Source organism: Gossypium arboreum, chromosome 9, assembly GCF_025698485.1.
Source record: "Gossypium arboreum isolate Shixiya-1 chromosome 9, ASM2569848v2, whole genome shotgun sequence".
NCBI lineage: Eukaryota > Viridiplantae > Streptophyta > Magnoliopsida > Malvales > Malvaceae > Gossypium > Gossypium arboreum.
In genome coordinates this window covers 26,527,322-26,543,758 of record NC_069078.1, presented here as the reverse complement: position 1 = coordinate 26,543,758, position 16,437 = coordinate 26,527,322, and the positions used below count along the sequence as shown (strand labels likewise).

Sequence of the window (16,437 nt, the reverse complement as noted above, 5' to 3'; positions counted from 1 at the left end):
ATTTTGGTTTAAGGTGAATCAAACCCTGGGTGTAGTAGGTAGGTCTTAAGAATATTGTTGGAGAATTTGTGCCACAAAAAAACCTTGTGGTCTAGTGGCAAAGTAGCGCCACATAAGAGGCAAGAAGGTGGCGTCAGAGAGTTGGTAAGGAGGTCCAGGGTTTGAAATTTATGGCAAGCAAAGAGCATTTATTTTGCTAACATGGGGAGGCAAGAGTTGGTGTTGAATTTAAACTCTGATGATGGAGGGATCCCACATCGGGAAACTAACATAAGAGTGGATGCGAAGCTGGCTTTAAATAGAGAGAACCATGAGGAGAGTAAAGGTACCTTTCTTGGCTGATCCCTTTCGCTTTACGGCGTGCTCGTTTGGGTTGGGCATCAGCTAGGATTGCTCGGAGCGCAGATTAACTTCAGTCTCCTATCAGGTGTGTATTTCTCACTACTCTAGCTGTAGGATGGCTACTACGGGCCGCGATGGACCGAAAGGGGCCATGTAGGCCCAATGGGCCTACGGGCTCTATTGGATAAGTTGTTTGATTGTGTAGTGAATACTGGATTAGGCTAGGTGAATCTCATATCTGTGGCTAGATTTGGGCTAAAAGGGCCACACGAGCGTGTAGGCCCATTTGGGCCGAGAAGGGCTTTAGGCCCATTCGTATTGCTATCCTTGTTTAGAATACCTCGATTTACAAAATTACCAAAATACCCTCGATCAGTAAAATTACTAAAATACCCCTGGTTTGTAAAATTACTAAAATACCCCTGGTTTGTAAAATTACTAAAATACCCCTGTATGGTAGAATTACTAAAATACCCCTGTAAGGTAGAATTATCGAAATACCCCTGCAGGGTAGAATTACTGAAATACCCCTGTAAGGTAGAATTATCGAAATACCCCTGTAAGGTAGAATTACTGAAATACCCCTGTAAGGTAGAATTACCGAAATACCCCTGTAAGGTAGAATTACCGAAATACCCCTGTAAGGTAGAATTACTAAAATATCCCTATAAGGTAGAATTACTGAAATACCCTTGTAGGATAGAAATACCGAAATACCCCTGTAAGGTAGAATTACCGAGATACCCTTATGGGGTAAAATTACCATTTTGCCCCTAGGGTGTTAAATGATTGTTTTGCCCTTGTGGGCAAGTGACTAACGTGGTTGACGGATTTGATTGTGAATATATGTTGGTGATATGAATGACTTGACTGTGATTGTTTGATTCAAATATGGGCATAACATTCTGCATACATGACATGTTGCATGGGTTGGGTTCTATAAAAATGGAGGAAGTGCTAAAAGGGCTTTGCCCCAGTTATTAAAAGAGGCTAGGCCTCCAGTTATATGATAAAGCAGCTATGCTGCCAGTGGAGACCTTGGTTGGGAGGGTTGAGTTATTCCCTACATGGAGAGCTTGGTTGGTACAGGTTGAGTTATTCCCTACATGTGATATTCAAATGGGCCTATGGGCCATACCGCTTACAGTAAAGGCTTTGGCCCAGTGATATGATTTATGAAAAGGCTTCGGCCCAGTAACCGTTAAACGAAAGGCTTCGGCCCAGTATATGTCGAGACTGAATAGGACTTCGGCCTAGATTGTACTGATACCGTGTTATTCACTGTTTGTTTGTTATTGGGATTACACACTGAGTTTTCGTAAACTCACCCCGTTTATTAACCTTTCAGGTAATTTCCAGCCTTCGACGGATCGGAGCTGCAAGGGGCTCGGAGAGGGCCACACTACTATTTCTGTTTCTTTTAATAGCAATTAGATTTCGTTTTGGGTTTTTTTATGCAATAAGGCCGTTGGTGGGTTTTAAGTTTTAATTTGGATTTTGATTTCTTATACTAAACTGCTAGTCTAGGAAAACTCGAGATTTCAAAATGGCATGATTTTTCTAAGGAATACGAGCTTCCAACAACAAAGTTTTCAAAATGCTTCCGCAATTTTAAATGAGGTAATATACCAAAGGCAAACAAATTGGTAAACGTTTTGATGGGAACTGTGGTTTAATAATAAATTTAGATTCAGTAATGGATTTTCACCAGAAAGATCATATTTGAAAAATGGTTTGATGTGACGTACCAGATTCGGCCATAACGTCTAGGCCGGGTTTGGGGTGTTACAATAGCACACCCTTCTCTCTGAACCTAACCACAAAACTCAAAACTTCTAACCCTAAAATTCAGAGTGTTACAACTCACCCCTCCTTAATGAAATTTCATCCAAAAATTTCCAACTAATAGAACAGTGATCTAATACAAGCTATACCACCACTGTAACACCCCTTACCCATACCCGAGGTCGAGATAGGATATGACGCATTACTGGACACATACACAGTCATTCATGCAAAAACCAAGCTATAAAATTTTTTCTTCAAAACAGCTTCATTCATACATACACAATTTGTCCCTGATATGGGCCTACGAGGCCCAAAACAACCATAAAAAATGATTCAGGACTAAATCAAAAACTTTAGAAAGGTTTGGGAAATCTTCATTAATATAGAGCCACACGCCTGTGTGAGACAGGGGACACGCCCGTGTGCTCTCGACATGCCCGTGTCTTCAGGCCGTGTAACTCTCTGACTATGACGTTAGCACCAATTTAGGGTCACACACCTGTGTGGCCAGACCGTGTGGTCAATTAAAAATAAATGAATTTTCCATAAAATGCTACAGACTTCACACAGCCAAAGTGCACGCCCATGTGGGTAGGCCGTGTCTTTCACGCGGCCAAGACACACACCCGTGTGTTTACTACTAGGTACTAGCTTATAAAATTTAGGTGCAGGGGACACACAGCTATTCAACATGCCCGTGAGGAGGACCGTATGCCACACACAGCCTAGACACATTCCCGAATGTCTACCCGTGTGGACCATTTATAGGCTATTCTCCAAGCCGATTGTCACCCTTTATCATTCATACACTCAAAAATATTTCATAGCATGCGACATGACCTATTTAAAACACTCAATTATTCAACACCATAGCACTTTCACATCTTCATAAGGTCATTCTATTACACATTCAATTAGTCACACCATTTGGAAGCATTCCACACTAATTTCATGCATAATCAAATTTGTTACCATAACCTCAAATTATACATTTATGTCCATAGTCATCTTAAGTCATTAAATCATTCCTCATCACATATCCATCAAACCAACCACATAGCACATCACCAAGGCATTAACACATGCATGCATGAACAATTAGACATTACATCCCAATAATCAATTATGAGCCATATCACATGGCTATTACAAAATAAATCATCAACACCATAGGCCTTCACAATTTGGCCAAATAACATGACACATATCATAAAATAACCAAGTCCCCTATACATGCCATACACAAAATAACAATTTCACTATACCTAATATTCTTTTGATAGTGTGATCGAATACTCCGACAGCTTCTGATCCCCGAGCTAGCTTGGTGGAACTACAAATGATGGAAAAGAAAGGGGATAAGTATTAAAGCTTAGTAAGTCCACATGCAAATAATATGCAATGATAGTAAACCATAATCATACAAAGATATAATATCATAATCATAAGAATTACTCATCATCTAATCATTTTGGTGTAAGAGTATGCCCAAAGATCAATCATGAGATGGTTGTAATAACATACATGATTAACCATGTTTATTAATATAAGGCGTTGCCATTATTATTTCAGTTTCTTTTTTGTGTGTATAAATAAACTATTTTATAATAATGTCCTGAGAATAATATCATTATTCTTTAAAGGTCCTTAGTCAAGTATTATTGCTGACTAGGACAACAATAATGCATTAAGACTAACATGTAGTTGATTGATGATAAAGAGTTGTCATTGATATGAAGTGTCAGAATCAATGCATGAATATGTGTGTTAGAGAACATATTGGATTGACCCGTTATGAGTATGTTTTTTGGATTATTATGTAATTGTCACAACATTACTCATAGTGATTAATATTTATATGATCCTCAGACTTGAGATCATCATTATCCCAACATCGTGAGCTGTATATTTTGATACAGTCAAACGTGCACCGTAACTAGTTGTTTTATAAAGGCTGATGTTGGATATACCACAAACTATGTAAAGGGATATGGTTGATCAATATAGGATAAGTCCCTCCTACATAATGGGAGTAATATCTTAGGCCACTTGATTGAGTGAGACTAGAAATGCACGGCCATGCTCAAATAAGTTGATATGAGATGTCGTACTTATTTGTGTATCATAGTCTACTTAAGGTATCAAGAAACATGGGATGGACTATGCAAGTGTGACTATTCCATGGCTTGTGTCCATTCCGGAGATAAAGGACTTAAAGATTAATGCATGAAAGGTTAATCAAAAAAGGTTATGTCGAATCTTGACTTCTTGTAACTTAGGTAGCAATGATGCATTGCTAGATGCCACTCATTGTTTGTAACATTAGAATCATTCTAGTATTACTGCTAACGTTACAAGAACCTATAGGGTCACACCCTATGGTTGAAATGAATGGAATAAAACATAGTTGGTATTGTGTTTGGTTGTCACATGAATAAAATTAATTATAGAATTAATTTAATTGGGCAATCAAATATCAAACATATTATATGTACAAGGATGTTGCACACATAAGGAGAACATAATTCTATTAATATATGAATTTGGTTCGTATATAAATTTAAATAAATATAGTTTATCAAATCTTTATTATAATTAATGTAATTATAATTTTCGGTTAAAACATCATTATATTTATTTATTTTAATTATGATTATGATGTTCGGATTAAAATTTAATAAATTGAGAATTCGTTATATACATACCAATTATAAGGGAGTTATATATAGAAAGGGAGAAAAACCCTAAAAAGTGAAGATATATACAAACTCGAAACTTTTCTACTAGGTCTAGCAGTCGTCAAGCAAAATATCTCTGAAAATAGTTTTAGGGATTTCTTCCGTTCATTGTCAACTGGGCGTAGAGGTTAGGATCATAAAGATTGTGGCTTGGATTCGAAAGCAAAACAGTATTCTCATTGCCAAGGCTTCACTGTCTACTCAGATCGAAGTTTGGGTAATTTCGAAAAAAAAATTCACCCCGATTCGTTCCTCGCACATGGATCTATGGTTTGGATCGCCAGAATATTTTTTTTCCACTGTGCCATGGGGGTATCGGCGTTCCTACATTTGGCTCCTTTATCAGATGTTCATGTATATACTTTCTCATCACATATCATTCTTTATCAAGACATTATTCATGGGTTTAGCGTACATACCTGTACACATCGTAGTATATCATATAACCATACCTCTTTAACATCCCCACCTCGAGACTTTTATCACCTCCATTGTATTACCCGTTGAACACTCGAAATACTGTTGGATATGCAAAAAACTTGCACATAAGTTCCACATATACATACATAGCCAGAGCTACCTCATAACATGTAACACTCGCAATAGAGCTACTCACGGGCTTGCTCATATAAGCTATCGATCAAGGTGTAACTACACGAGCTACTCACATAAGCTATCAGGTATTCAACCCACTCAAGGATTACCTAGCCACTGGTAGGACACACAAGACCATTACTCAGAACCCAATTACATGTATCGCATCCATTATGAACTCAGACCAACTCAACGAGCTCGGATGCCACATGTATCGCATCTATCATGAACTCGGACCAACTCAACGAGCTCGGATGTCGCATAAATATCACGAACCCAGACCAACTCAATGGGTTCGGATTTCTTAATTCCCAGTGACATGTCACCTGTATCTTAAACTATTCCTAAGGTTCAAACGGGATTTTTCCTCATATACACATAGCATCTCCATCGTACTTGCTCGTAACGTTGTGGATAACAACCAATATCATTCATACTTATAAAGTTATCATTAAGCATAGCATACATAATATTGATAAAACATTCATCACATAAAGTAACACCCCGAACCCGAGACCATCGCCGGTGTCGGACACGAGGGGTTAACAAGCCAAGATCACATGTTTTGCCCACCAATTTGACATTTCCAGTCAGGCTGGAAGACTGCATCACCTTCGCCTTAAAAATCATATCTCGAGTTTCAAAACTCGGAAACTGGTTTCGTAAATTTTCCCTGAATTTAGACTCATATATCCATCCATGGATTTATTTCTAGAATTTTTGGTCGGGCCAATTGGTACAGTTTATTAGTTAAAGTCACCCATGTTACAGGGATCAACTGCTCTGACCTTCGAGCGGTATAACTTGAATATCTCTCTGTAAAGGGCTTTAATGCTGGTGCCGTTTGCTTCTAATGAAACTAGACTCAAAATGGAATCTGTACATATAAGGTATGTCTCCTAATTCTTTCTGGATAATTTATAATAAATTTTTAAAGTTGCGACAGGGGACCCAGAAGCCGTTCTGGCCCTGTTTCACAATAGCTTCCATATCTCTTAACATGTAACTCCTATGACCATTTCGTTTCTTCCATATGAAAATAGACTCATCAAGGTTCATTTACATAGCTTATTCACTATTTAATACCATTCCTACGAATTTTGGTGATTTTTCACATTCACGTCACTGCAGCTGGCAGCATCTGTTTTAAGGTAGGTCTTACCTATTTGGTAGTCTCCATGAACCAACTAGTCTTGCCATACATAGGTTCATATATGATCATTTTAACCATGCCAATGGCTGATCATGTGACCAACGTTCCCATTTCCAATCCATAGCCACATCATGACACCAAATATATACATACAAACCACAAATAGTCTAAGTTCATGCTTCCTTTTTACGAGCCATTTTCGCATGGCCGTATACATATACATCACCACATTTTTAAACTAACAGGGGTAGTTCTATACATGCCATTTCAAAGTTCAAACAAAATTTATACCAAAATAGAGGCGTTGATAGTGTGGATGACTTTGACTTTATTGATCCCGAATCCGATTGCTATCGAGCGAAATCTATAAAACAGAGAGCCAAAGTAACGGGGTAAGCATTTTTACGCTTAGTAAGTCTCAAGGAATATAATCAACTCTAATTACAGCAATACATTCACATAGCCAAATGCATCATTTCATTAATACACATTCTTACTTCACACTTCATCATTATATACTTTCACAAAGTATCAATCAAGTCAATAACTGAAATTCATTAGTCGATTGAGCGAATGTTGCTCAAACGTGTCGACTTTCAATGCACATATAAACGTACCTTATTCTTTGGGCTTTTCGGTGTACTAATTGAATTTATTACAGCAACCAACACTCACCTCCAGCCCAAGATTCTTGAATATAACCGGATATAACCATGTGCACAAATGCCTTGGTCTTAGCCGGATAGAATGACTTCATACGAATGCCTTGGTCTTAGCCCGGATATAGCCACTTGCACAATTGCCTTGGGTCTTAACCGGATATAATTTCCAGCATAATTGTCTTCGGCTTAGCCCGGATATCATTCAATTTCTCATGTACGCATACATCAATAATCATTGGACATACATATTTCATTTTCGTTACTAAGGCTCAAACGCAAATATAATCACAAGCATATTCACCTTCGGGACTTAGCCCGGGTAGAATTCAAATACTCATACACACATAATCAATAATCAATACACATCCATACTTTATTTCACATAATTCAAGTAGGGTCACTTCTTGAGGACTTACCTCGGATGTTGTCGAACGGCTTTTTCGGCTATTCGATCACTTTCTCCTTCCCTTGTCCAATTGTGGCCCTCTAAGCTCTTGAGCTAATTCAAACAAATTCAATTTATTAAAACCTCATTGTGCTAGCTTATGGCGAATATGACAAGGAGTTTAAATGGTCATATGGCCACCCTTTAGCTTGAATACACAATGGTCATGCACATTTTATACTACATCAAGCAATTCAATACAATTTATTCGAGCATCAAGGAAATGCTAAGGCCTTCAATAGGCTACCCAAGGCGAATATTCATGTACATGTTGAGGCCAATTATGCACTTAATACCTCACAAAACAGCATGCATTTTACTAGTTAATGCTTTGCATATTGTGGCTCAAAACTTATAATATAGCATCAAGCACTTATATGTGTGCTAGGCGAATTGTGCTTGCAATTTCACAATTATTCTTCAACATCTTCTTCTTTAAACAAACTTATTCATCACTTCCTTCATAACCAAAACATCATGTGCAAACATATATATACATATATGAGCATGGCCAAATTTCAAGGTGTCCATAGCCATCCAAAACACAAATTTTAACTAACATGCAAGAACCATGAACCATGCTCATGAATGCATCATGGCGAATATGACAATCATGCTCCTTTTCAACTTCAATCATGATAAAACAAAAGAAAGCTCAAAATCTTACTCAAGAGTAGACAATCCATCATTGCATGCATCATCATCAAGCTTCACACTTAGCATGCAATGGCTTTATCACCATAACAACTTTGGCCAAATACCATTTCCATGGCTTAACAAAGATTTGAGCCATGGCTAACATGCACATCAAGTTAGCAACCAAAACATGCATGAAACTCCTAACACAACCTCATACATACCTTAATCTTGATGCAAACTTCGCCAAATCTCCTTCTAGATCTCTTCCAACCCAAGCATGAAGCAAAAATCCTCCCCCTTTTTCCTTAGTATTTTCGGCCAAGAAGTGAAAATAGATGAACAAATTTTTTCTTTTCTTTCTTTAGGATATTCGCCAAGGCTATGGAGAAAGATGAACACTTTTTTTGTTTCTCATCCTACTAACATTAATTTTTTTCCATGCTCTTATTTTATTATTTCTAACATCATCCATTAGTAAAACATGTTGGGAACATGTTTCCCTTGCCCATAATTTGTCATGGCCGCCATCCACCTTAGGAAATGGGATAATTGACATGCAACTCCATTTATTTCACTTCATGCATTATTAGGCCACTTAAAATACACCTATCACATTTTCAAGTCCTAGCACATGGGTCCTTTCTTATAAATTTGCACCTAATTAATAAAAATCGAGACACGAAATATTTACGCATACAAATTTCACATACAATAAGCACGGAATATAACACCTAATTATTCTTGTGACTCGGTTTCGTGGTCCCAAACCACTCTCCGACTAGGGTCACATTAGGGGTGTCACAACTCTCCCCACTTAAGAGATTTTCGTCCCGAAAATCTTACCGTAAATAGGTTTGGATATCGCTCTCTCATAGAGTTCTCGGTCTCCCAAGTAGCTTCTTCAATCCCGTGCTTGAGCCATAACACTTTCACTAGCGGAACCCGCTTGTTTCGCAACTCTTTCACTTCTCGTGATAGGATACGAATCGGTTCTTCCTCATAACTCATATTAGCTTGAATTTCAATTTCTGATGGACTAATCACGTGCGATGGATCGGATCTATAGCGTCAAGCATCGAAACGTGAAAGACGTCGTGAACCTTTTTGAGTTCAGGGGGCAAAATCAAACGATATGCCACTGGACCGACTCGCTCGGATAACTCATATGGCCCAATGAACCTCGGGCTCAACTTGCCCTTCCTACGAATCGAGTATCTTTTTCCAAGGCGATACCTTGAGAAACACTTTATCACCCACGATACTCGATATCCTTACGCTTCAGATCCGCGTCGATTTACGACGATCGGAGGCTATCTTCGACTTTCACGGATTACTTCCACTTTCATTCAAAGATCTCTAATCAAATCCACCCGAAAATCTTGCTTTCACCAAGCTCAGTCCAAAACAATGGTGTACGGCATTTACGACCGTACAAAGCCTCGTAGGGTGCCATCTTAATTGATACCAATAAAATTGTAACACCCCGAACCCGAGACCATCGCCGGTGTCGGACACGAGGGGTTAACAAGCCAAGATCACATGTTTTGCCCACCAATTTGACATTTCCAGTCAGGCTGGAAGACTGCGTCACCTTCGCCTTAAAAATCATATCTCGAGTTTCAAAACTCGGAAACTGGTTTCGTAAATTTTCCCTGAATTTAGACTCATATATCCATCCATGGATTTATTTCTAGAATTTTTGGTCGGGCCAATTGGTACAGTTTATTAGTTAAAGTCACCCATGTTACAGGGATCGACTGCTCTGACCTTCGCGCGGTATAACTTGAATATCTCTCTGTAAAGGGCTTTAATGCTGGTGCCGTTTGCTTCTAATGAAACTAGACTCAAAATGGAATCTGTACATATAAGGTATGTCTCCTAATTCTTTCTGGATAATTTATAATAAATTTTTAAAGTTGCGACAGGGGACCCAGAAGCCGTTCTGGCCCTGTTTCACAATAGCTTCCATATCTCTTAACATGTAACTCCTATGACCATTTCGTTTCTTCCATATGAAAATAGACTCATCAAGGTTCATTTACATAGCTTATTCACTATTTAATACTATTCCTACGAATTTTGGTGATTTTTCACATTCACGTCACTGCAGCTGGCAGCATCTGTTTTTAAGGTAGGTCTTACCTATTTGGTAGTCTCCATGAACCAACTAGTCTTGCCATACATAGGTTCATATATGATCATTTTAACCATGCCAATGGCTGATCATGTGACCAACGTTCCCATTTCCAATCCATAGCCACATCATGACACCAAATATATACATACAAACCACAAATAGTCTAAGTTCATGCTTCCTTTTTACGAGCCATTTTCGCATGGCCGTATACATATACATCACCACATTTTTAAACTAACAGGGTAGTTCTATACATGCCATTTCAAAGTTCAAACAAAATTTATACCAAAATAGAGGCGTTGATAGTGTGGATGACTTGACTTTATTGATCCCGAATCCGATTGCTATCGAGCGAAATCTATAAAACAGAGAGCCAAAGTAACGGGTAAGCATTTTTATGCTTAGTAAGTCTCAAGGAATATAATCAACTCTAATTACAGCAATACATTCACATAGCCAAATGCATCATTTCATTAATACACATTCTTACTTCACACTTCATCATTATATACTTTCACAAAGTATCAATCAAGTCAATAACTGAAATTCATTAGTCGATTGAGCGAATGTTGCTCAAACGTGTCGACTTTCAATGCACATATAAACGTACCTTATTCTTTGGGCTTTTCGTGTACTAATTGAATTTATTACAGCAACCAACACTCACCTCCAGCCCAAGATTCTTGAAATATAACCGGATATAACCATGTGCACAAATGCCTTGGTCTTAGCCCGGATAGAATGACTCGCACGAATGCCTTGGTCTTAGCCCGGATATAGCCACTTGCACAATTGCCTTGGTCTTAACCGGATATAATTTCAGCATAATTGTCTTGGGCTTAGCCGGATATCATTCAATTTCTCATGTACGCATACATCAATAATCATTGGACATACATATTTCATTTTCGTTACTAAGGCTCAAACGCAAATATAATCACAAGCATATTCGCCGGGGACTTAGCCCGGTAGAATTCAAATACTCATACACACATAATCAATAATCAATACACATCCATACTTTATTTCACATAATTCAAGTAGGGTCACTTCTTGAGGACTTACCTCGGATGTTGTCGAACGGCTTTTTCGGCTATTCGATCACTTTCTCCTTCCCTTGTCCAATTGTGGCCCTCTAAGCTCTTGAGCTAATTCAAACAAATTCAATTTATTAAAACCTCATTGTGCTAGCTTATGGCGAATATGACAAGGAGTTTAAATGGTCATATGGCCACCCTTTAGCTTGAATACACAATGGTCATGCACATTTTATACTACATCAAGCAATTCAATACAATTTATTCGAGCATCAAGGAAATGCTAAGGCCTTCAATAGGCTACCCAAGGCGAATATTCATGTACATGTTGAGGCCAATTATGCACTTAATACCTCACAAAAACAGCATGCATTTTACTAGTTAATGCTTTGCATATTGTGGCTCAAAACTTATAATATAGCATCAAGCACTTATATGTGTGCTAGGCGAATTGTGCTTGCAATTTCACAATTATTCTTCAACATCTTCTTCTTTAAACAAACTTATTCATCACTTCCTTCATAACCAAAACATCATGTGCAAACATATATATACATATCTGAGCATGGCGAATTTCAAGGTGTCCATAGCCATCCAAAACACAAATTTTAACTAACATGCAAGAAGCATGAACCATGCTCATGAATGCATCATGGCGAATATGACAATCATGCTCCTTTTCAACTTCAATCATGATAAAACAAAAGAAAGCTCAAATCTTACTCAAGAGTAGACAATCCATCATTGCATGCATCATCATCAAGCTTCACACTTAGCATGCAATGGCTTTATCACCATAACAACTTTGGCCAAATACCATTTCCATGGCTTAACAAAGATTTGAGCCATGGCTAACATGCACATCAAGTTAGCAACCAAAACATGCATGAAACTCCTAACACAACCTCATACATACCTTAATCTTGATGCAAACTTCGCCAAATCTCCTTCTAGATCTCTTCCAACCCAAGCATGAAGCAAAAATCCTCCCCTTTTCCTTAGTATTTTCGGCCAAGAAGTGAAAATAGATGAACAAATTTTTTCTTTTCTTTCTTTAGGATATTCGCCAAGGCTATGGAGAAAGATGAACACTTTTTTTGTTTCTCATCCTACTAACATTAATTTTTTTCCATACTCTTATTTTATTATTTCTAACATCATCCATTAGTAAAACATGTTGGGAACATGTTTCCCTTGCCCATAATTTGTCATGGCCGGCCATCCACCTTAGGAAATGGTATAATTGACATGCAACTCCATTTATTTCACTTCATGCATTATTAGGCCACTTAAAATACACCTATCACATTTTCAAGTCCTAGCACATGGGTCCTTTCTTATAAATTTGCACCTAATTAATAAAAATCGAGACACGAAATATTTACGCATACAAATTCCACATACAATAAGCACGGAATATAACACCTAATTATTCTTGTGACTCGGTTTCGTGGTCCCGAAACCACTCTCCGACTAGGGTCACATTAGGGGTGTCACACATAATGTCTACATTGTCACATTATTTATACATGTACTTACCTCGGTACAAAATGATGATGATCGAGCTTAATCGTCGTATACTTTATTCTTTCCTCGATCAAGACTTGGTTCACATTTTTCTTGATCTATAATTTCAAATTTAACTTGTTTATCAATCACATTTTTCAAATCAATCCATAATTCATGTTTTAATAAAATTACCTTTTTACCCTTAACTTTTCACTTATTTACAATTTAGTCTCTAGGCTCGTAAAATGAAATGTATGCATTTTCTTGGTTACCCAAGCCTAGCCGAATCTATACCATGCTCATATCAGCCCACAATTTTTTTTATTTCACATTTTTACTACCCACTTTTACACTTTTACAAACAAGTCCTTTTTAGGTGTTTTCACTAAAAATCACCTAGTAAAAGATGCTTATCACACACCAAACATTCATATTCCTCCATTAATCATCAAAATTCATGCATGTTGTACATGGTTCAAATTTCATACATGAATCCTAGCTCAAAATATAGCTAGAAATGGATAGCTCATGCTTCAAGGACTTCAAAAATGCAAAGAACATTAAAAATGGGGTTAGGGAGCGCTTACAATCAAGCTTGAAATGTTGAACAAAACCCTAGCTATGTCTATTGAAAAATTTGGCTATCACTTGCAGAAGATGAGCACCTTTTGCTTTGATTTTTCCCTTTTTATTCTTTTAATTACCAAATGACCAAAATGCCCTTAGGGTTTTTCTTTCAAATTTTTCCTATGCATGCCCATTTTTGTCCAAAATTATAGAAATTGGTCAAATTGCTAATTAGCAGCTTCTAATTTGTAATCTAAAGCAATTTCATGCCAAAAGCTTCTAGAATGCAAGTTTTGCATTTTATTCATTTTGGTCACTAAAGTGCAATTAGACATTTTATGCATAGAATTTCTTCAAGAAACTTTCACATAAGCATGCATTCTCATCATAGACATCATAAGAATCATAAAATAATTATTTCTATCTCAGATTTGTGGTCTCGAAACCACTGTTCTAACTAGACCCTAATTTGAGATGTTACAACCATGCTTCCGCTATGCATAAACCGTAACTTATACATATTTTTACCCCATGTTTAACGCATTTTATGGATGATTTTCCATTAAAATTGGCGAATTCGATGCTCCTAATGCTTTAATTTCATGTTTTACACTTAAGAGAGCATAGGAGAGCAAAAGGAATGAGAAACGGGCCAAAAATGGAGAAAATGGGCCAAAGTACGAAATCAACACGGCCTAGACCTCCTCACACGGGCAGACCACACGGTCGTGTCAATTTGGCAGGCTCGAGCACAGCCTAAAATAATCGCACACGAGCATGTCACACGGGCGTGTCCCTGCCGAGCCCAAGTTGAGTCCAATTCGAAAAAGGCTAACTCTGAGGGAGGACAGAGTAGGGGGTAAGGAATTACTCCAAGAAAGTCGATTGATTCATCTCAGAAGCCGAATTCATCATCAGGACTGAAGATCTCTCCTCAATTCCCCTTCAGGAGTTTTGGGTTTTCTTTATGTTTTGTATTCTTTATTATTCTGAGATGTTTTCTTATTTAGTTATGAACTAAATCCCCTAAATACCTAAAGGGAATGAAACCTGAGACGAATCTTGTTATTATTTCCTGAATTGTATGATAAATATTTGAATTGTTCTTAATTATGTGTTCTTAATTCTTGTTTTGATATCCCAGGATATCGATTCAAGATAAGCTCTTATTTAGAGGAGGAATAGACCCTGTTTAAGAGTACATTTGTCATAATTAAGCGGAGTTGATTGCACGCCTAGACATAGGTGACAAGATTTTTTCGGATTAGGGTGAAACCTAATAAGGGGATCCATAGATCGAATTAATGCAACCCTAGAGTGTTAATTAGAGAAAAGTCTTGGTTATTCAATCTAGGGATTAAACGTTATTAGTCTTGAATAGGGATAATAACATAACTTAGGGATCTCTGTGGAACAAGTTAAATGAATAAATCGTCCGATTCGGAGCCAGAATAACAAGTATAGTCTAGGTGGATTTTTCCTTAGGTATTATCTTCATTCAATCGATTTTTCCAAAAGCAATTCCCCCATTCCATTCTCTGTGCGTTCTTAATTTAGCTAATTAGTTAGTTAAAACAAAAACCTCTTTATTCTTAGGCTAGATAATAAAAAGACAGTCATTACTAGTACTTTTAGTTCCTTTAGGTTTGACAATCTAGTCTTGCTAAAACTATACTACTGTTCGATAGGTACACTTTCCTACATCACGATAATAGTTAGTTCAAGAACGAGTAATTATAAATATTTAAAACCTACCATGAAATCACGCAATCAAGTTTTTGGCGCCATTGCCGGGGAACTAAAATATTAGGAACACCCAATTTTTATTACTTTAGCCATTTATTTTTCGTGCACTTTAATTTATTATTATTTATTAATTTACTTTTTCCTTCTCTTAGCAAGTTTTTATAGTTTATGACTAGAAGAAATCCGTCAGGACCATTACTTTTTGACAAAGGAATCGATCGTACAGTTTGCAAAAATCAAAGAGAAATAAAGTGATGCTTAAGATACACAGAGAACAAGCAAGAAGATGATACTCAACCCCCAAGCGAAGAGATGACTGAAAACCAAGGCAATCAGCTACCTCCTGCAATTGCGATTAATCAAAATCCTGCTCCACGTACTATGTATGATTATGCTAAACCTTCTTTAACAAGAACTGAATCGAGCATAGTTAGACCTACTGTAGCTGCAAATACTTTTGAATTAAAACCTAACACTATTCAAATGATACAGCAATTTGTTCAGTTTGATGGTTTGCAGGATGAGGATCCCAACGCTCATTTAGCCAACTTCTTAGAACTATACAATACATTTAAAATTAATGGTGTCTCTGATGATGCCATTCGTCTTCTGTTATTCCCTTTTTCATTGAGGAACAAAGCTAAACAGTGGTTGAACTCGTTACCATGAGGGTCAATTACTACTTGGGAACAAATGATCGAAAAATTTTTACTAAAATATTTTTCGCCGACTAAAATGGCTAAATTACGTAATGATATCTCTTCTTTTATGCAGATGGATTTAGAAACACTCTACGATGCATGGGAGAGATACAAGGACCTTTTGAGAAGGTGCCCTCACCATGGGTTACCACTTTGGCTACAGGTTCAAACGCTCCATAATGGCCTGAATCTTTCGACTCGACAAATGGTTGACGCAGCTGCTAGCGGAACCATCAATAATAAAACACCTGAAGATGCCTATGAGTTTGTAGAGGAGATGTCATTGAATAACTATCAGTGGCAAGTTAGAGGACAAAGCCAACGAAAACAACCGGCGTTTATAACGTCGATTTGGTCACCATTCTCTCTAATCAGGTAG

The 16,437-nt window shown here is 37.4% G+C and overlaps 1 non-coding gene across 1 annotated transcript; it reads right to left on the bottom strand.

Annotated features, from left to right (window-relative positions):
• Positions 1 to 16,098: 16,098 nt before the first annotated feature.
• On the bottom strand, positions 16,099 to 16,205 carry LOC128281079 (small nucleolar RNA R71). Its single transcript, XR_008271294.1, has one exon. It is a non-coding gene; the product is annotated as a small nucleolar RNA R71 (small nucleolar RNA).
• Between the last annotated feature and the right edge of the window lie 232 nt (positions 16,206 to 16,437).